At 42.1% G+C, this 21160-nt stretch overlaps 1 protein-coding gene across 5 annotated transcripts in view; it reads left to right on the top strand.

Annotated features, from left to right (window-relative positions):
• ZMIZ1 (zinc finger, MIZ-type containing 1) overlaps positions 1–21160 on the top strand; it is a 290102-nt gene that overhangs the window by 48106 nt on the left and 220836 nt on the right. The gene's annotated exons all lie outside the window — the stretch shown is intronic.

Raw genomic sequence — 21160 nt, 5'->3', positions numbered from 1 at the left:
CCTGCTCAGCTGCCAATGCTCCATTCTTTGTGTGGCATATTCATTTTTAGACTTCCTAAATTCTGCCCATTGCTGCTAACGCTGCCCTGTGTGTTGGCCACGGCTCTGAGTCTGTACCTGCCATCATGGGTACGTACGGAGAAATGAGTCTTTCTGAAGTGAGAGTTTATGTTGGATGCATAGAAATACATCCCCAGGATTTTTTTTTTTAATGCTAGTTACAAGTCTATTTCTTAGTTTATGAGTTTGCTACATGTTTACTGTTTGAAGAATAACACATATATTTACTTATTTCAGTAGTAACACTGTTACTAACAGGTCACAATTTTAACAAAGTATGAGGCTCATAAAAGGACGTAAGCCAAACATACCCACTGTATTGATTTAATATTTCTCCTTGTGGATTTTCTGAAAAAATTTCACTTTGTTCAAAATGAAGGAAATTAGTTAAGTTTGTCTGTCCCCGACCATCTGTCTTGTGTTCTGCAGGAACTTCATGTCCTGCTTTATTTATGGCCCAGCTTTTAGCATCGGTATAACTTTTCGTAGTTTAATTATTTTCTCCATAAAGACAAAAATCAGAGGAAGGTTTTTTTTCTTTTTGTATGAGTGAGTTGCAGGAGGAGCTTTACCAAGAGAGCAGTTGATGGGGTCACCACAAAGACAACTGCCACTACTGGTCTCCAAGCTCCAGCTGCCTGCAGCGCGGTGCGTGGATTGCTGCCACCATAGCAGCTCCTACATCTGCGCTCACACCACCTTCAGGCTTCCTACATAACTGGTGCTAAAGGCGTCTATTTTGCTGTCCAGCAATATTTGGTCATGATTTAATCTAGGAAATAAATATCCAGTAATGGTATTTCTTGATGACGTAGCCAGCTGATAATAGGTGCTTTGAATCATGACTTCCTCAGTTCAGTATGTGGAATTTTTCATGCAGTAGCAGTATTGGTGAACTGAACCAAAACTGTGTATAGCACACGTTGTATTTGTAAAGTGAACTGCAGGGGAAGGATGGTTTTGAAGGGATTTAAAATTTGGGGAACAAGCTAGGCTGATGTCTTTTGATGTTGCACCTTTGCTTCTCAAACAGCAATGCCAGGAGCAAGCTATAAATGCAACCTTCCCATGTGCAGTCCTGTGCTGGCCAGGGATGGGCGAGAGGGGATGGAGGCAGCAGTGTGGGAAGAAGTCTCTGAAAAGGGGACGCAAAAGTCTGGGTTTAGTGCATCTTTTGCAGGGTTGTGTGTGTATACATGTGTCTTAGATACTGAGTCACCGGTAGCCTTGGCACCAAGGTCCCGTGGCCCTTGCACTCTGCTTAGACCACCATATGTTTCATGGGACTAAACTGGAATCCAGCTGCTCTCCTCCTCTATCTGTAAACAAGCAGTGGGGTAGCTGTGCCTCAGTTGCAGGAAGGATAAATGGAAACCTCCACAGCCACTCTGGTAAGGGATGGAATGGGCTAAAACTACTTTGTTTAACCAATTTGCAGAAGAGCCCTTTCTATGGAAATGGTTGTTTTCACATTTCTGTTGTGGAAACCCGTGAAGCTTCCCGCAGGGTTTGGGTTTTCTGAGTCGCTACGTGCTGTGCAGGCAGGCACTAAGAGCCAGCCTTAGCGCTAAATCAGCTGTGATTCATCGTGCCTTTACCCCACAAAGTCTGATATTGAATAGGTTTGAAACCTTTGATACCTCTTCCTTTGTCGGTTGGTTTCCACAACTCACTTCCTCCCATTAATTCCCAGGGCCGTGGGGATCTTTGTTCTCGGGCTGCTGATGCTCTCAGGCAGCCCCGTGCCATCTCCCTCCCTGCCGGCCGGGCTGCAGGGGCAGATGCTTCCCCACAAGTGTCCACCTCCCTCCATCTTCCCCCCAGCGCCTGCCCGAGAGACGATTTCATTAAGGGCTCCTACAAATGTGATATTTTAACTCAAATGGGCTATAATAAATTTGGTCTGAATAAGCGGTGCCTTTTATGTGTCATAAATTTTGCCTTTTCCTGTCCCCGCTAATACGCTTCCCCCCCCCTCCCCCCTTAACATTTCAGTTATATACTGATAAACTCCTCGACATTTAAATACTACTGCAGCAGGCTGGAGGTGGAGAAGTGGGTCACGCAGAGCTATCAGGAGAACCCTGACTTTTATAACTGGCTGAATGGGAAGCTCCCGGCTACTCAGATTTCTGTGAGGATGACTGCCATCGCTTGAAAGGAGAGAAATAAAGCACATTTTCCTTTTAAAAGCCCTTCGCACACATGAGTTAACCTTTTCAGTGCTCTGGTGCGAGGTGGGTAAATGCTGCTGCTTCAGGCAGGGAAACTGAGGCAGGGGACCTGTGTGTCCCATTCTTCTGCCTGGGCTCTGCCCACCCTGCCCAGCTGCCCTCACCCGATGAGGTACATCAGTTCTAGCCCTTCTGCTGCTATATTGAGATCCTGGTACCATAAAACTAACCCAAGCGGGTTTGGGTTGTTTTTTTTTAACTTGTCTTCTTTTTTTTTGGGGTTGGGGGGGTGGGTTGGTGGTGGTTTGTTTTTTTTATTTCCTTCCCCAGTTTTTGGCCCAAAATAGTTGTGCTTGCTGAAATCACTGATGAATTTGGTTTACAGTCCTCCAATGAGAAGTCAGAATTTTTTCACTTAAAAAAAACCAAGCCACCAAATACTTTCATATTGTAAAAGAGAACAAAAATACTTCATTTTTCAGCTACTTTTCTTACCTCATCTTAGTAGGCATTTTTCAGCTACTTTTCTTACCTCATCTTCTCATCTTCTAATTGCTTATAGTCTATTACTTGTATCTCTAACAAGCTTATCAAACCTCTCAGGTGCTGTATAATCCAAGAGTGATGCTCCTGCACTGTGCCTGGGAGATCCCTGCAGTACTGAGTGATTGTTGGTGGGAGTGGAGAGGTCAGCTTAGAGGGCTGCTATTGTAATCTTTTGGGGCCATAAAATGTCTTGAAGTAATTTCTGTTTATGCATTTTGATACTGGATTGTTTGGAGGTCGATTTGTCTGTCGAGTGTCTTTGTGGTTTGTGCAAATTCAGCTTTATTTCTTTCAAGAGAAAAATTTTCATAGGTCGTTCTTCCCTTTTGAAATAATGTTACTTAAAAAGCACATATGATCATTACAAGATTTTCTTGCTTAATTTTGCGTGCTAAAGGAAAGCTATAAAGGTCATTTGGTGAGTAATTTTATCTGGGATTTTCTCCTACTAGTTGAAACCACATGATGTTAATAACTATTTACATAATCCCTAAAAACTGGTGGGGCAAATTGTACACGTGGAAATGTGAGAGGTAGTGTAAACAGGCAAGTTGATTTATCCTGAGATGTGTGTTTTGACTGTAAAGCTGTGTAACAGAAGGTTGGAAAAAGGCAGAATTCGTCCCTGTTTCTTTTAACTTAAGGAGTTGGTGAATTGTGGGTCCTCTTGAAGAAAATGGATTTTTGTTTTTCTGAGTGAATCTGTAAAACCCCTTGAAATTGCTGTCTTCTGGCTGTTAGCCAGGTGGTTTAGTAAACAAGTTGGATTGATTATCTGAAACAGTTATTTTTTTATGTTAATGTTGGATTTGGGATAGGTAGTGTCACATAAATTCACCTTCATGTCTTCTAAGTTCAGTCATGTAAGGTGGATATCTAATCCTGTATCCATTTCTGAAGCTGAAGAAAACCCTATTTTCTTGACATCTGGGTAGGGCAAACTTATTTAACAGCAACGAATCCTCCTGCCATCTTCAAGCAGAAAATAAGCCGAAGTGTGGTGCCTTCCATGAAACCTTGGCATGTCCTTCGGTGGAGGTCCTAAAAATAGTCAAACAACAGTGAAGGATCATGTTTTTTTTTTGTACAGATGCATGAGATGGGCAGGTATCGAGCTGTTCTTTGCTGAGAAGGCAGATGTGCCGGTGCCTGATCAGAGGAAGGGTGGGTTGGAACAGCTGGCTGCTCAGATTGACAGCAAATAGCTTAGGTTTTGAGGTAAAACCTCTCCTCCTTTTACCTCCCATCCAAGTCTAAAATGGTTAGAGAGGATGATGAAAAATAACATCACTGCCTCTTGTTAAAGCGGAGTTTAAAAAGTGAACGTTACCCATGGATGGGAAAGTTCACAGCAGCATGGAGGTGGTGTGGGGGGAAAGTTGATCTAGTTAGCCGTTGAATTGATGTTTCTGTCTGTGGACCTGGCTAAAACATCAATGTGTGATTTTTAAAATGGTTTTGTGAATGTTTCCTGCTAATGAGAAGCCACTTCAGTGCAGGGTTGTAGGCTATATAACTCCCCTTTTGATGGGCAATGTATGCTGAAAAGGGCCTGAGCAATAGCAATGGATCTGAAAATAATAACGGGGTCAATTCCCCAACCTGGCTCGTGGCCTCGTGACGATAATTTTATTTAAAACCTTGCCTTCTGGAGTCAGATGATTGTTTAAACCAAGCTGATAAGATATCGTTTTCCATTCCTAAAGTTCCTAGCAATGCTAAATCCATAAGAAAGATGGAAAATGTAATTTAAGTATATCAGAAGAGTTTAAAGAACAAATAACATCATTTCATGATTGCACTCATGTCTTGGAAGTTCGGATGGTTGATTGATTATTATTGATCTTTTGTGGTTTTAAACACAGAAATAGCTTGATGTTTGGTTGATTTTAACTTTGAGACCTTAATAATAGTAAATTACTATTTAAGGTTTTTTTCCCACTTCCCATGGCATTTGAGCCTAGTGTCAAAATATGTAGCCTAGTATCAAAAGACAGAAAAATACTTCATGCTACCTTCTCGTATTTACTGTATATATCATGTCATTTGTATGTTACTGTCCTCTGTTTTTCACATAGTAATAATTTCATTTGTAAGTTACTGCCTCTTCTGCCAGCAGCTACCATGGTATTTTCTGGATGCTGCAGAAACAAGTAATAATTATTTTCAGAATTAAACAAATTGTGGGGAGTTTCTCTCTTTTCACTTGGGGAACTGTAGCAAAAGTTTTAGTTTTATTTGAACTTTTTTCCCTTGTGGCTTGGTACAAAAACAAACCCCAAAACAACAACAAAAAATCTCCACCCATACCCACCCCACCAAAAAAAAACCCCAAACAAACCCACCACAGGTATTTACGGGGTATGGTTTGTATGGTGACCTGAGAACAAAGTTGGCTTCAATGCCATGGGGCTTTCCATCCTGTGTCTCACAGTAACACCCTGTGGCTTTTGACAAATGACTTGACCTCTGTTGGCCAAGGTGGCCACCAGCTGAATCCTCCTAGGCCTGCGGAAGTGCATCAGGTTATTCCAGTCATTAACTGACTCCTGTAGGTAATATGTATTTCTCTCCATCTGTAAAATGGGGATGGTAATACTTTTCTGCCTGCCTCTCAGTGGGATCTGGGAGGATTAGTTATGTCTCTACGGCAGCGTCTAAGTGGTAAGCGTGATTACAAAGAACAAGATGTGCAATTACAGCGGAGGGGCAGCGAGCTGCGGGTGCCTCGTTAGGCTCGCGGAGCCGAGCAGCTGGCTGATGAGCTGGCCTGACCTCTGCAGTCAAACCAGATTTCAGCACAGTTGGCTCGTTTGTGGGCTACTCTGATTTCTCACGTCAGGACCTCTGTCTTCTGAAGGTGGCACCAGGTAGGGAGATAGAGTTGACAGCCACCCACCGGAGCTGTGCTCTTCTCTTTCACTTGCCAGAGCAATGTTGGGCATAGTGGATGTGAGCACCTGTAGGTGACCCTCCTTGCCAGAAGGCTGTTCTTTCAGCAGTGTGATGCTCTGGCCACCTGCTTCTCCCATGACGGTCTTCATGCCTTTGTTGGCATCACCTTCTGTACATGGTACTTGCTTATAAACTGTCCCTTTCCCTGCTTGCTCTGCTCAAATCTGGCCTAACAACTCAGTACTTCTGCAGTGTCGGCAAGAAGTAAATTAATAATAATAGTCATATTTATTTTCTTTTATGGGCTTCCAGGTACATCCCATGTATTTGGTTTTGCTTAGACCATGAGCTCCTGGGTGGACAGCTTCCCAGCTCTTGCCTCCCGTGGGCTGTTGCCAGTGTCACAGCAGTGTTAACCCCTGCTGGCACTGCGACAGCTCTGTCTTGGGACTCTGTTTTTAGAGTTACCCTAAATTCATTCAGTGAACGAGGTTAAGGGTGTAAGTGAAAAACAGCGCAAGTTTTCGTTCATTTGTACTCTGCATATGCTTTAAAGTCCTTTGAGTGGTTAAGTTATAGTGACTGCAGAAATTAATGAGAATGAGCGATAAGAAAGAGGATTTACTCGTGTTTCCATTAGGATCTATTAGACTAATGTAATCAAATGGGATCAAAATGTTATCACCTTCTGAGGGTCATTGTCAGTAAATGTAACAATAAAGTGATTATTCTAGTGTCTCGCCTTAGGGAAAATTAGAATGACTGAAACAAAAATAAAATTAAGAGGTGTGATGCAATGCGTTTAGGTGTGTAACACCCATTTATTTGAAATGGATGTTAAACAGTTTTAGTCCGTGTCAAACAAATGTGTCTGGTTTTCATTTTGAAGCATTAACAAGGAGCTATGGTACAAATAAAGGGCTTACATTTTAAATTAGAAAATAATAGAGCGATGGATACTAATAACATTATTTTTTGCTATTGGAAGTACAAGAAGTAGGAACTATAGGTTTAGATTTGGGTGCTGATTTTTTAGTTTGCTGGTTTACATCTCTTAAAAACCTTGATTTTCAAAACCAGGGTGCTGAAGTCTTTCTGACACACAGACATTAATAGTGTTTGAAGTCTGTAATCAGTTCAGCAAACGAACTCTTTGGTGTAAATGGTCCTGTGGGATGTTTATAAAATCAACACAGCACATGTAAGCAGAGTGAAACGGGTGGGAATCTAAACAGTTTAATATTGTGGCACAGTTTCAGTGAAAAGCAGTAGAGATGAAGCGTTCATTAAAATTACCTGCTTCAATAAACGATTTGAGATAGGTTTTTGTCCTTACTGTTGCTCTGTTCTGCCAGTATCTCTCATAAGCAACACTATCAGTTAGTGCTGGCAGGATAAAGCCCTAAGGATATTAGAACAGCTTGATTTTTATCTTGACTATCTCCTGTTTGATGGGAGCTACTGCTTGTGGCTAAAATGTTCTGCAACACTTCGACTTGATTCATGTTCCTTAAGTTTTGCACTAGGATTAGCATCATCTGCCCGAATCTCCCACAGATTGACCTGGGATTATACCCCACAGTTACAGAAGAATAGCATATTGGAGATCAAGGTGACAAACATTTATCTCCACGAATAAAGAATAGACTTGTATTTCATCCATTTCAAAGAATTATGGTGTTTATCTGTTGAGTGAGGATGAAACTATTTTTCCTGCCATTTGTTTGGTGTGCTTTAATTTGTATTTGTTTTATGCATATTGAGACTTCTCCCACATTTTAAGGAATATTTTTAGAGTACAGTTGAGGGGAAGGTTTTCCTAAATCTTATGTAAATTATTCCTTTAAAGGAAGAAGCAAAGCAAACATCTCATTTCCCCTCTGTGATAACAGAGTAAGTTTTGGGACAGTCACTCCTAGAGAATTTAGGCGCCCAAGTATTTTAAATGTGTGAACGACCCAACAAAACCAATACAAGTCCTTAAATTAATGAGCTATTTGGGGAATAAGTGATAAAAGCATGGGATCTTTGCAACTTTCTTCCTTTTGACATGCAGTTATGAAAGAGGACTTGAGCATGATGGGCAGGGAAGGAAGAAACCAGTCTAAAACTTTGAGAATAAGGTAAGGTGACTCTCCTGATCACCACACTTCTCTGGGAATGGCAAAGGTTGAGTGGGACTCTACAGGTTATGGTAGAATTGACTCCTAGTTTGCAAAGTCCTTTTTTAGCCATTAGGAGTGTCAAGCTGTTGTCGATAAAGAATATCCAGGCAGAGAGAAGGTCGTACCTCGCTATTTTGGGAGCTGTCTGTGTCCCTGTCATACAAATAAGCTGAAAGGGGCAGGAAACTTGTGTAGTGCTGTGCCCAGGGTACGGCTCAACGCTGTCTGAGGCCAGTGGGAATCTTTTTTGCAACTTTAATGGGTGTTAAATCTGACCCTGTTTTAATTCAGACCTTTTATTTCCTGATCTGCAGTCATTTGAGAATGTGCTCTTGTGTACATAACAGATCTTTAAATAACACTTCAGTCTGAAGACACTTGCCTAAGAGTTATTTTTGAAGCTCTGTGCTGCCGCATTGTTTTCTTCTTGAATTTTCCTGATGTGACCTGTGTGTTAAGTTACACTTACCTGGTAACTTGGATACATACATTAGGTATATTTATTATTACTTCTGTGTTATAATAAAAAGTCATATTTAGGTTCTGTAGGCCACAAGTCAATCAGGCTAAGGTCTATAGGATTTCTTAGCTGCATCCATGAAATAAGTAACAATTGCACGATAATACTTTGTGACCCAAACCCCACATATTTTTCTGGGAATATTAGTGGTTGTGCTCCTGACTTACTGTGTTTGTCAAGTAAGTCTCTCCATAGATAAAATGGCAACTAAAAACGTTGTGGTATGGTTAAAACAAGTGCTACTTAGGACAGGAGTGGTCTTTACTGTGTTTCTGTAGGGAATAACAGTCTGGTTTTGAGATACGGGAAGGAGCTGTTGTAATATTGATCTTGACTGACTGTGAGAAGCATCTCATGGTAGATGTGCCAAGGGTACTGGGACCCCCAGGAAAATGGCCTGATTGTGGAAAAGTCCTTGGTTTTACTCCTGGTTTTGCTTTGCCCTTGGTGTTCTGCACTGATACTCAGGATACTCCTGTCTCAGCCTCACTATATGGAGACTTCCAGAGGTGTTGTGGAAACTGGTTAGTTATTGTAAAGAACTTTCCAAATAATAAGCAGTAGTAGAAAAATAATTATAATATTGTTGAAGTATAATTAATTCTTCCAATAAAACTATGAAGAATTAATTCACAAATTGAGAACTCAAGTCTGGGGTTTTCTCTCTAAGAATCAAAAGACATTTTTGTGGTCATATTTCATTTGCAGTTTATGAAATGACTTATTTTAATGCTGTACAATTACCTGGTATGCAAACTCTTTTGATTGAGTACTTGAAAACAAACATGGCATTGTAGTAACTTGTTATTTTCCCTGAAGACTATGTGTGCCCTTTCTTGCACTCGGCGCTGTACTGCTTCATGTGGTTTTGTCTTTGGTATACAACCCACTGTGCTCCAGCTCCACACTTGATTAAATGGCATTATGAACTCTCTAATTATAATACCTTCACTTTATTACACTCGAAAGGATTGGCTCTGGTGGATGGTAGTACGAACAATGTGTAATGTGAATGCACTATTTTAGTCTCCTTATTTGTGTTATGCATTGTGTGTGCTTATATATATATGCATACACATATATGCATATATACATATATGCCTATGTATATGCATTGTGATCTTGCCTTTTGGTCACTGTCATGGAGTTAGATATGATCACAGCACTATACCTAAGGAAGAGGTGGTGTCTTTTACAAATGCTTTACTGTCCAACTAAGAGTTTATCATTTTATTATAGTGGCAAAGTCTACACTGAAATAGCTGTGTCTCATATGAACGCACTATCCAAAATACTAAGTAAAGAGCTGGTTTTCTTTTGTGGCTGGATGTGAAGCAAGTGTTAAGACATAGCTTTTCAAGCAAAATTTTGCTAGGGAACTAAAATAGATAGTAAGGTGTTGTGTATGGGTTTTGTAGCTAATCTGGAGTCTAGAACTGTAACTACAAGGAATTTTGTTGTGGTGTTGGAAGCCTGTCTTTGGTTTTCTTTCCCTTAAATTTAATTAATCTCTTGAACAGCAACAAAGTTGCTGTATGGTCATTTGTATTTGTGGATTTGTCACTTACATACAGTTTCTTCAACAAGAAATTGTGGAGGTCCTCAATGGGGTCTCACTTCATTGGTGATAATGGTGATAACAAAACCAAAACCAGAAAACAAACGACAAAAACCCAAGGCATTGAGTTTATTTAGCATCTTGTTTAGCTTGATCCATGGGGGCATCATCTCTAAGGATATTTCGTGTCCTGCGAATCAGAACTGTGGGCTGCTGGTTTGCGTGTTTGGGCCAGTGATTCTGCGACAGGCTGGTGGAGTCTCTGGGCTGAAACCAAGTGCTGGTGGCTGGCAGACGTGGTGTGGTGGCCAGCGTGTCTAACACACCTGGCTATAAAGAGCCCTTGTGCATGCTGAAACGAGGTGAGATTATAAATGTGGAACTGCTCAAACCGTCCTTCACCTCCGAGTTTAAAGAAATTCAATTTGTTTTAAAAATAGATTCAATACCTAGTTTTCCTGCTTTAACACAGCTTGATGCATATAGGATCTCGTAGAAGGCACAGGGGGGTTAGTTTTGGAGCAAAGCAGATCATTGGCAGATTTAGCATCGTGTACGTGAGCGCCAAGTTATTCTTAGCACGAGTGGAGCCCAGTCAAAAGACTTCTGGTTTGTGTACTCTTCTCCTGTATTTTAAACTAATGCTGTGCATAATTGGCATTAGTTGAGGGGAAAATGTAGCGCTGTTGGCTTACATCATGCAAGGCAAAATTAGTGACCAAATTAATAAGGACTCATTTTTCAGGCACGGCCAGGAAGGCAGTTGCGTGGCAGTGCTGTGCGGGGAAGAAGCAGCCAGCTCAGTTCTTATATTGCGCTCGTTAATATTTTCCTCTGTCTTCTATCCTTTATGTTGACATTAACGTTAATTAGTTACTCGCAACAACCAAAAAGTATTGATGCAAGCCTGTGAACCCAATGTGCTTTTGTAAAATTAGTTTCCTGCTTAAGCAGATATTTCTCTAGTAATTGACACAAACCAGCCTCAGACGGGGAGGCAGAGGCAAGCTGGGTGTATGATTAATTCACCATGTTTTGTGGTTATTTCATTTTTATAGTAAAAAGAAGACTTTAGTAAATATAAGGCCAGATGCTCCACCTGTGTCCTCATCTGAAGATCTGATCTAAATAATTTATTAAGGTGCTATCCTTTATATTCTCTTCAACTAGAGGTCTTACCGTAAAAGCACTAGAATTATAAAACCTTCCTCTTGTTTTCCTTTGCCTTTGTTAAAGTGTTGGAATACTACAGGCAGTCCTAGTCCTGGTGCAGAATAACACACCGTACATGCAAATACCACAGTTTGTATATTGCAATATGGGAAAAATAACCACCCATTTGTAACTGTATTCTCTCAAGTGCTTACTAATTGCAGGTGTGAAAGTGACTCATCTAATGTTTTAAGGACACATTAAAGTGGTTTGTTTGTGGCTTTGTTTTTGATTGTATTTTTTTCTTTTTTTTTCTTTTAAGATTAATAAATAGGATCTTTTGTTATCCCAGATAACCTAGAGATAAGAAAATTGCCTCAAATGAGAACTGATCACCAATAACATTTTCTCTTTGAAGGAATAAGTAGTTGGTGCCAACGTTGTGGCTTTAGTGTGATCTCCCAAATAGCACAAAAACTTGCTACTTTAAATACTGACTTCCTTTCTAGGAATACAGGGCAGCTAATGCTCCTGATTTTCCCTCTGTTTTGTTTTCTGATTTTTCCTTTTCGTGTAGGAATGTCTAAATATTAGAAAAGGTCAGGTGCTTTCTTTCTAAGTAATGGATTGCTCCAGGCTTTAAAAATGATGCCTGTTTATGGTCCTGCCATCTGCAGGAGCAGCAGCCTATCATAAAGTTACTGTATTGATCTGTCACTAGTGCTGTCTTGTCTGCCAAATGAAAAATGGCTTAAACTCATAACCTGGGCCAGCAGTTTTCTTATTGTAAGCCAGACAAAAATGCTATTGATCTTCTTTGCTGAAGTGTTCTTTTCACAGCTTGCCAGCATCAACACACTGTTGTCCTCACTCAGGGCTAATTAGCTAATAATTTAATGCAACTGAGACAGCAGCCTCAGTTGGTTTTAGCAGCAAGGGAATATGCTCTAACTTCAAAAGTATGGGACCTTTTTAAAGCACGGGCGTTACTGCGGTGCTTGTCTCAACTTTTATGCTCTCACTTCAAGTTTGATTTCCTTGCACTAAAGAATAACGGTCTCGTTAGACTGAGGTCTGCTGTCACTTTGGGATTTATAGGAAGCAAAACCCCGATGCGGTGTTGGTATCTGTAGTCCTGTATGGTGCTCTTGGCTATGCACTCGCTCTTTAGCTTTATGGTCGCTTCTTGAGTGAAATCAAATAGTTCATTGAATTAATCATGGTAACCCCATGGTTCGTGAGCTGCAGACCAGACAGATTCGGTCATGTCTGAGACACAGTCAATTATACCTTTTTTGATTGGTTCATTTTGTTGTTGTGTTTTTTTGGTAAAACATCAAACAAACAAAAATCCACCACTAAATTGTTTTACATCAAAGTTTACATGATGGATCCTTCTTCCTAAAAAATTAATTTCCTTAATTCTCCTACTGTTCTGAAGGCCAGAAGGTAGCAAGGAAATTCAGGTTGGAAGCAAGAGGAAGATGTAATCTGCTCGCGCCTGTTGAAACCTCATAGGGGTCTTCTACAAGGTTTTTTGATCTTTTTAATTCAAATATTTGAATAATTAGGTGTATGAATGGAGATTACTTGCCTCCAGCCCCTATCAGCATAAAAGAAGCAATTGGTACAACTTCAGATGGGGGGGGGATGGCTTGATGTCGTTCAACCCATGTTTCATCCTGTGGGTGGTTCTCCTGGATTGTCTCATGCTCTTGTGGTGGTGGAAGATACAGCCTGTACAGTTTTGCTTCTAGAATAAACAGTAATAAAAGATTCTGAAATATAATTATAAGCATTTTGCCAGAAAGAGATGGCAGACATCATCTAGCAGTTTTCAACTGTTACATATTTTTATTTTAAAGTTCTTGACTGAAGACAGAGCTTCTTCTGCGTTCTTTGTCCAGCCAGCATAGGTCATATCTTAGTTTGTATTTCAGAATTAAGTGTGATCCAAGTTGTGCCTTTGCTTTCTCTTCCATGTTGCTGAGCGCAGTGTAAGGCAGGCTGTACAGGAGGCGGAATAAAACAGATGATCCCTCAGGGAAGTTATTCTTTACATTTCATACATTAATTTCGCTGGAGTGTGGGTCCATATGTTAATTTTTAAAATCTATGAGGACACTTAAAATTTGCTTGAAATAAGGGAACTTTTAATCTCTGAAAGCATCCCTAAAGTGCAATTAACTATTCTGATCTCCTGATGACTCAACAGATGCTTCTGTAAACTAGAACACATCTGTCAGATTACGGAACTGATATGGCACTATATGTGATGTAAAATGACTGCCCATAAATGGATGTATTGTGATAAATACCATATAGATGACCAAGGATGTCCATCTTTTCGATAGTCCTGTAACAACATTTCACAACACACTATTCATGTCACTCTCTGGAGGCTGCTGTAGTCATGCGAAATGACCAACTCTTCCTTCGTATCTTTGTTAAACTTGTTTGGGTTTTTCCTCCATCTTCTTGGCTCCTTTTTAATGCATGCAGGCTATTGAGTGGTATTTTTAATAAAACAGCAGAACTAAAGATTTTTTTCTAAGCCTTTTTGAAGATTCCCAGTAGCCAATTCAACTGATTTTAGACTGCACTCCATCTGTCTAGGAAAGAAAGAAAATACATTAGTAGTCCACACATGAGCAGCTTATTAGTTCATTTGGTGTGTGCAGTACAGTGATTCAAGACTGATCTAAAATATTCATCCACAATTACTGGCGCAGCACAGTTCAAAGTGCTTCAAATCTGTGGGTTTGACTGAGAAATTTAAGGAAAATAGCTGCAAATTGATTCTGTATGTAATTAATGAAACATTTCATTCTTATGTAAATATTAAATGCTCGGGTATTTTTTTTCCCTTTTTTCCCTTTCCTCTGACTGAGCTCCCCCTCCCTGACCTCCATTATGTGTTTGTTTGTTTTACAGGATGGTGGGTGGGCTGGCATGGGGGCATATTCTCCAGGGAGGAAGAATTAATAGCCGAGTCCTGTGACTCATTCACTGAGCAAACAGCTGTTCTCCCTCTAATTCACCCCTCCTCAGATGTCCATCCCACCCCCGGAGAGGAGCTGCCAGAAGGCAATGTTTGCCTCTGTTGTTGAAGCTCTCCGTCCACTTCCTTAAGGAAAATCCACTTTTCCTTGACTGAAGCACCCCCTGCACGTGTAAAGTGGAGGTGTGGATGTGGGTCCGAGCCCCCCCGGCTGTGGGGAGCCTCCCCTCCATGGGTGGCACAGGATGGACACGGTGGCCACCACATCTCAAAGTGCTTGAGCAAGGTTTTCCAGGACTCCCTGCTTGGCCCCAGCAGTGCCTGTTGGGAGCCGTGGCTGGATGGTGGTGGCTTTTGTAACGGGTTAAAAGCTTTTGGCGTGTTGGAGAGAAAGGGCTTTCGAGGACAGGAGTTGAGCCGAGTGGATGTTTATGTGGATGCGAGGAGCGCAGTCGGCGAGGCAGGGCTGGGGTTTTGTTTAGGGTCTCTCCCTCCCTCTCTCGGTGTCACGGAAAATTAAGCCAAGTTTTACAAATGCTATCAGTGGAAGAGTTTAAGAACAGCCTGCAGTAAAACTTAAAAGATCCCGAGGCAAACTTCAGCTTGTTTTGAAATGACTGTCTCTCCGGCTCAGATGTCCACATGGAACACAGATTGCATGGCATCGCCTGCCTCTCCCGGCTGCCCACCACCTCCAGCCTCAGCACGGGCACCCTGCCGGGGCTTGGCATGAGGGATGCCCTGGACCCTGCCCTCCAGGGGACCAGAAAACCAGGTTCCAGGGCTGCCAGTCGGGAATCACTCGCCCAACGGCTTGTGTGCTAGACAGCACGGAGCGCTCGTCTGCTGCGGCCAAATGAATTGCAGGGAAGATTGGGGGGGAAGGCTGCTTCTAGCTATTAAATCCCAAGATATGACTCTTCCTCTGAGGCATCTGTGCAGTTATCCCTTCTGGTGCTTTTATTTCTATGACATTAATTGGCATAAAAGGCTTGGATCTCTGAAATGGTGTTTGCCTGTGTCTTCCTTGTGTGGCGGTGTCGCAGCTTTCCTGCCCCTACGCAGCGTTCAGCCCCTCAGGAGAAGGTGGTTAGGCTATGGTAGTACTCAATGAGCTGGTGTGAAGAAAAAGGACCTGGCAGTGCAGATTTGAAGTTGTGGGAGGTGCCTAGTTTCATCTTTAGAGAGGTACATCTTCATCTATAGGTTTTGGCACGCCTGCCAGGAACAGTGGCTAAAACCAATGAAATCAGTGTCTGTAATTTGTAATTAATGAGTTGACTTGCAGCAATATAGAATGTTAAAATAACGTTTTTTCCCTTCCACACACATGAACTTGTTTCTCTTAATGTCGGTCATCACTTGCACTGCTCTCTGTTCAAATAGCCATTTACCGGTGAGTTGCATTCTGCTCGAACTAAAACAGGAGAAATATCCTTTTCACCTCCACTCTCATGAGTGGAAGATGATGGCAGGAATGGAAATTTGTATATTGGTCAAGTTTAAATGGTTATTAAGCAGAGATGGTAAAATATCTGCCCCTGATTTCACATTTCTGACCTTTAAACTTTATTTCAGCCAGGAGAATGTGGGAAAAGGAATTTGCTTGTGTGTTTTCTTTAGATACTGTAGTAAGAGCTCTTATATACTGTTCTTTGGTTTTTAAGACGAATGTACCTAATTTTTAGCTTCCTTTGTTTTAAGAAGTTAAACTGGAGGATTTTTTTTTCTGCTGCTAAGTTCAGAGCGCTCTTTTGTCATTGTTATTTGAGGCAAGTGGACAAAGGAAAATTTTGGGGATTTCAGCTAAATTCTACCAAAAGATTTTAGTAAATGAGGGATTGAGCTCCAAACTACAGGAGAGAAGTCAAGGGGTACTTCCCACATGAAAAAACCTGTTTAAAAAGTACTTTTTAGCTAAAAAGCAATGTTGAGTTTTTCCTTCTAACATCTGGGCACAAAGCTCTGAAAGTGTTTAAGGCTTTCTGGGGTTTTGTTTGTTTGTTTGTTTTTAAAGTTTTCTTTAGAAAAGCCCATCATTCCTCACTTTTGTGCTCCCTTTCTGCATAAGTGTATTGCTGTATACACAACCTGCTTCATACTGCATTGGGGGAGAAGGTTTTCTGACCAAGACTAAATGAAACATTTTGTTTATAAACAAAAGATCTTTAGTGTAATGAAAGAAAGTGGAAAAGATACACCACCACCATCACAAGTGTAGTGCTTTAAGTTTCTTTCACCCCAGCATTTTTCCTTTAATGTAGGTTTGGGTTCCCCCCACCCAATAAAAGTAATGCATATGAATTACATGCAGCTCTAAGCCGTTTACTCTGCTACTGTGCTTAAGTAGCAATGCCATAAAGATTAAAAAAATATTCTACTGCCAAATATAAGACATTTGTTAGTCTCAGAGATGATGGCTTAATTTTTAGTATTCCTTGGTGGTTTATATCTTGACATTTCTTACGACCTACAATTAAAATGACTTTAGCGAAGTCTCAACTTATATCCAGATTGCTGAGTGTGGTTGAGAGTCTCCAGGGAGAGCCTTGAACTGCTCGCTAAATCAATTTGTTCTTTTCTCAAAACAGATTAAATATGTTTTACCACTTTAAATTAAAAAATAAATAACCCCATATGACAACAGCTACATGTAAAATTAAAAGTGTGCTCTGCGTATTGTGAAGGGTAGCAGTTTTGATGCCGATGCTGCACTGATAGTATTCCACCAGAGAGAGAAATGAATGGTTAAAAACAAGCATGTCTAATCCTGTCTCGCTGCTCTGCTAGTCTCGTTTGAGAATTAAGTTGATGGCACACTACTTGGGTGGGTGCTAACTGCTCAATGTGGCAATAATCTTCTTTAGCAGAGCCTGAGACACTCTGCTTCCACTGCACCTCCTCCCTGGAGTTAGTTTTTTTTATTTATTTTATTTTTTAAATTAGTCTCCTTCATGCATACTGCTTTCTTTTTGGACTGGCCTTCTCCTGCCTATTCCTTTAGCAAGATCAGCTGCAGAACTTGCTTGCGACTCGCCTGCACCTTTAGTCAATGCTTCAAATATAATTTTAGTGGACTCCTCCTGCCTAGAGTTTATTTTGTGCCCAACACACAGGAGAGGCAGGGGGAAAGCAGTAGCTTCTGGTGCTCTGCAAATCTGCCGAGGATACGCAGGCAGCTGTACGGAGGGAGAGTCAGATGCTCAGGCTATGCCAGAAGCAGCCTTTGTTCCTTCAAACCACTTCCATGGCTGTGCTTGAGTGGATTATTGTTTAAGGCTCTGTAAGTACAATAGGATATAAGGAAAAGGGAAGGGGAAAATTTTTCTAAAATAGAACAAAACAAACCAAAAAAGTTGCTACGGAAATAGATGGCAAATGGCCTCTAATAATGGGATTTTACAAGAGATGTCCAATCTCCAGAACAATGGTTCAGTTTAAGCCAAGATTAATAGTGCTCGTTATCCTACGTCTGTGAGTTGGCAACTCGGTCCTCTGCTATAAACAGATGCAGCCTAATGTGCCACTGTCTGCTGCCGACTAGGTTGGAGCCCTTACTGCCATGGTCACTTGTGAAATGATAACGAATTGCAAACCTTAATTGGTTCGGATTCATCTCCCCCTGGGCTGATTTTTAGCTCTTGCTGAGGTGCTGTAAGGCTGGAGCAAGTGCTGGAGGAGGAGCAGCCTGGCTGGGGGGACACGAAGCGATGCCTCATTGGCTGACTGATTCATGTGCAGCCCCCTGAAATATGAGGTGTGGGGCTGGGAGTCCCCCAAAATCTGGGGTGTGGGGCTGGGAGGGAGGCAGAGAGCAGCTCTGCCCTGGGAACCTGAGGGTTTCCAGGGTTATGGCAGGAGAGCAGAGACATGGACAGCAGCGATGTTGGCCTGGGGGCTTTAGGTGCACTGGGCCAGCCTTTAGTTCATGTGCAGCATGGAAAAGAGAGCCAGATTAGAAAAGTGATTCTTCCAGTAATGAGATTTATTATTTATTTTTTTTTGTGGAACAAGTTGAGAGACAGGCATACACTCAATATTGATTTTTGAATTGCTTTAGAATTTCAAAAAATCCCACGTCTCTAAAAATTTCTGAGTTGGTAGAGGGCTGTGATACCTAACAAGGGCTGCATATAATATTTAAACACTCTGTAGAAGTTTGGAAATCCTCCTGCAGAGCAGGAGTAGTCTGGTTGACCAGTAAGCTTATTTAGGAAATGCAGCGCTTTGTGTTCTTCACTTATGACCCAATTACAGCCCAGGATAAATAAGAAGTCAAGATTGCCCACACGCTGTGGTTTTACAGGTTTTGAGTTTGAACATGTTCTGCAGTTCAAGGAGAATAATGCTGGAACTTGGAAATAACTAATAACTTGTGGAAGTAGAAAAATACCCCTTTTTTAAGTGCACCTGCCTTTTGTATTTCCATAAGAACATTGTACAACATACTTAACTCTTTATCTTTGCAGTATTTCTGTTTTCCAAGAATTTCTCTCTGTGTTTTGCATTTGCTATCTCTTCACTTCTGTTTGGGTTCCTAGAGGCTGAGTGGTATTTTGTGTACAGAAACTGAAGGTTCTGCTCTTGGTTACTCAAGTCCAGCACATGCTGAGCTGTAGGCAGTGAGATACCCTGAGGTCTCTCTTGCTTTTCTCAAAGGATAAGGCTGAGGAAGAGACAAGGTGAGGGCATCCTTGGGGGACTGGGACCCGTGTAGGAGGAATCTGGGCTGGGAGAGGGGGAATCAAGTGAAGCAGCAAGGAGCAGTGGAAGGACAAATGAGAAGCAGGGAGGAGCAGGTAGAAGCCATTGCAGGCACAGCCCTCCTGTGCTGGCTGTCACCTCGCCAAAGGTGTGGAGAGGGACCCAGGGAAAGGCATGGTGGAAACAAGGCTTGGAAAGGGGAGGGCAAGAAAAGGTGTTGGACTGAAGTTGGGCCTCGAGAAGGGGGAGGAAAAGAGGTTCCCTCAGTGTTTGCTGAACTGCTTAGTCACCTTTTCTTCCCTCAGCTCCTGAAACAGTAATTAAAAGTGCGTTAATTGGCATTAAATAAAGTAAACTTAAGTAGAATTCCCTGAGTTGAGATGATTTTGCCCATGATGCACAGACAACCAATTTTGGGGATTCTTGTACTTCTCTTCCAGTTTTTGAGTCTTTGGGGTTCACCTTAATCACAGCTTTGCTTTTGAGCTTTGGAAGCCTAGAGGTATATCCTTTAAAACAAACAAACACACACAAATCTGAAGGCTGAAATTTTTATGTGATGATGAGACTTTGGAGAGATGGCTTTAGGAAAAATTCCTAGTATTGCAGGAGACACAATAAAATCACCAGAGTTGGCAGCCCTGTGGTGTTGCCTCTCTTTCCTCCTCTCAACTTCTGCAGACCTCTCTGCTTGTGTTGGTCGTCTCCTTCACCGCATCGATTTTTACAGTGTAATCTACTCGGAGCACGAGTTTTGTCTATTATGCGCTTGTAATGCACCACATATGCATTACTATAGAAATAATCTAATGCAAAGTGCCTGGGATTTCGAGCATCGTAGCCAAAAAAGCATTTGGCCAAAAAAAAAACTTGTGTTTTTTGTGCTCCCTCTGCTGGATCTGGGAGGGCAGGAGATGCTCACCAGCTGGAGTGCCTCTGGTTCCCCTCCTTGCTCTTCCCTGGTTCACACCTGGCTGCTGCCTTACCGGGCTCTGGTGGGTGTTTGTGGGGAGGACTCGGTGCTTTCCAATGTCTGCTCCTGCAGCTGCCCCACGGGATGTGAACCAGACACGGATGCGAAAAGGATGGAGTTTGTGCCGCAGCAAGACCATGGTTTCACACCTGGAAAGGGTGGCTGATGCTGGGTTTAAGGTGTTTGCAGTTGTCTCCTCTTCCCCGCCTGTCTGTTTGCTTTTTCAGGTGTAGCCAGCTACCCCCAAACTGAGCCAGTGAGACTGTTTGAGGGATCTTCATAGCAATAGGATGAGAGAACAGATCTGGCTTTAATAAAAAGCTAATTTTTATTATTATTATAATTTTTTTTTTTTTTTTTTTTTTTTTAAGAAACTGATTCCATTTCAGAGCAGAGCCCTTCAGGGTGTGCTGGCAGAGCTGGGGCTGGCTGGGGCACGGGAGCTGTGGTGGTGGGGGTGATGGTGCAGCCCCCGAGCAGGTTGCGTGATGAAACCAGGGAGCAGATGCCGGTGGGGACAGTGCCAGTGTCCTTAGAAATAAGCTCAGAGCTGATTTGCGAAAGGGGTGGGTGGTCTGCGGTGTGAATTCACAGAAATGTTAATGGGATGGCCTTTTTAAGAGGCGCTTTCTGGAACAAGGTAGGGATTGTGGTGCCAGTTTTACAGCTGGGGGCAGGACCGGAGGGGAGCGAAGGCGGCAGCGCCGCTTCAGCTGGTTTCAGCAACCTCTGTCCCCACGCTCTGCCTTCATGGCTGATCACCCCTGCCCTGTGCCCGCTCCCTTGGCACAGCTGTTTATGAGACAACGTGCTGAAGGAAAGCAGTTTCCCCCATCACGGCTACCCGTGCAGCTGCACAAACGCAGGGCCGGGGACAGGCGTCCAGGAGGGAGAAGGGAGAGGTAAAGTTTAAGCTGCCAAGTAAATGCTACAGCCTGCTTTGCCAAAGTCCCATCCCGTAAACACACCTGGAATGGTACCCAGCTCCTGGGGCAGACAGAACAAAAGTTTATCCTTTGGAGGAACAAACTTGGAGAGATAACTGACTCCAACTTCATTAAGGACGCGGTCTGAGTTAGCTGAGAAAGCCATGCTAACACATACTAAATCTGAATCAATTAACATGTTTTTCCTGGCTTGCATAAGCAGAACAAAAGCACTGGGGAAAACTTCTGGATGAGAATAAATATGTTGTGGGGGAAAACATTCACAGTTCAATGAGGCCTTAAAAGCCAATCATTCACCCAGGGTGCCTGTCAATATGTAACTTCTCTAAAATTGCCATTTGTTGTGAGACAAGAAAAGCAGCAGAGTTCCTGTCTGAAGCAGACTGTCCCTTGGTGGCACTGTACGTGTTGGGGTGGGATGACTGTTGCTAAGATATGCTTTTCAGACATGTTCTTATTCTTTGT

The sequence above is a fragment of the Calidris pugnax genome, unplaced genomic scaffold, assembly GCF_001431845.1.
Source record: "Calidris pugnax isolate Ruff unplaced genomic scaffold, ASM143184v1 scaffold196, whole genome shotgun sequence".
Lineage (NCBI taxonomy): Eukaryota > Metazoa > Chordata > Aves > Charadriiformes > Scolopacidae > Calidris > Calidris pugnax.
This window is presented reverse-complemented; position numbering and strand designations above follow the sequence as displayed.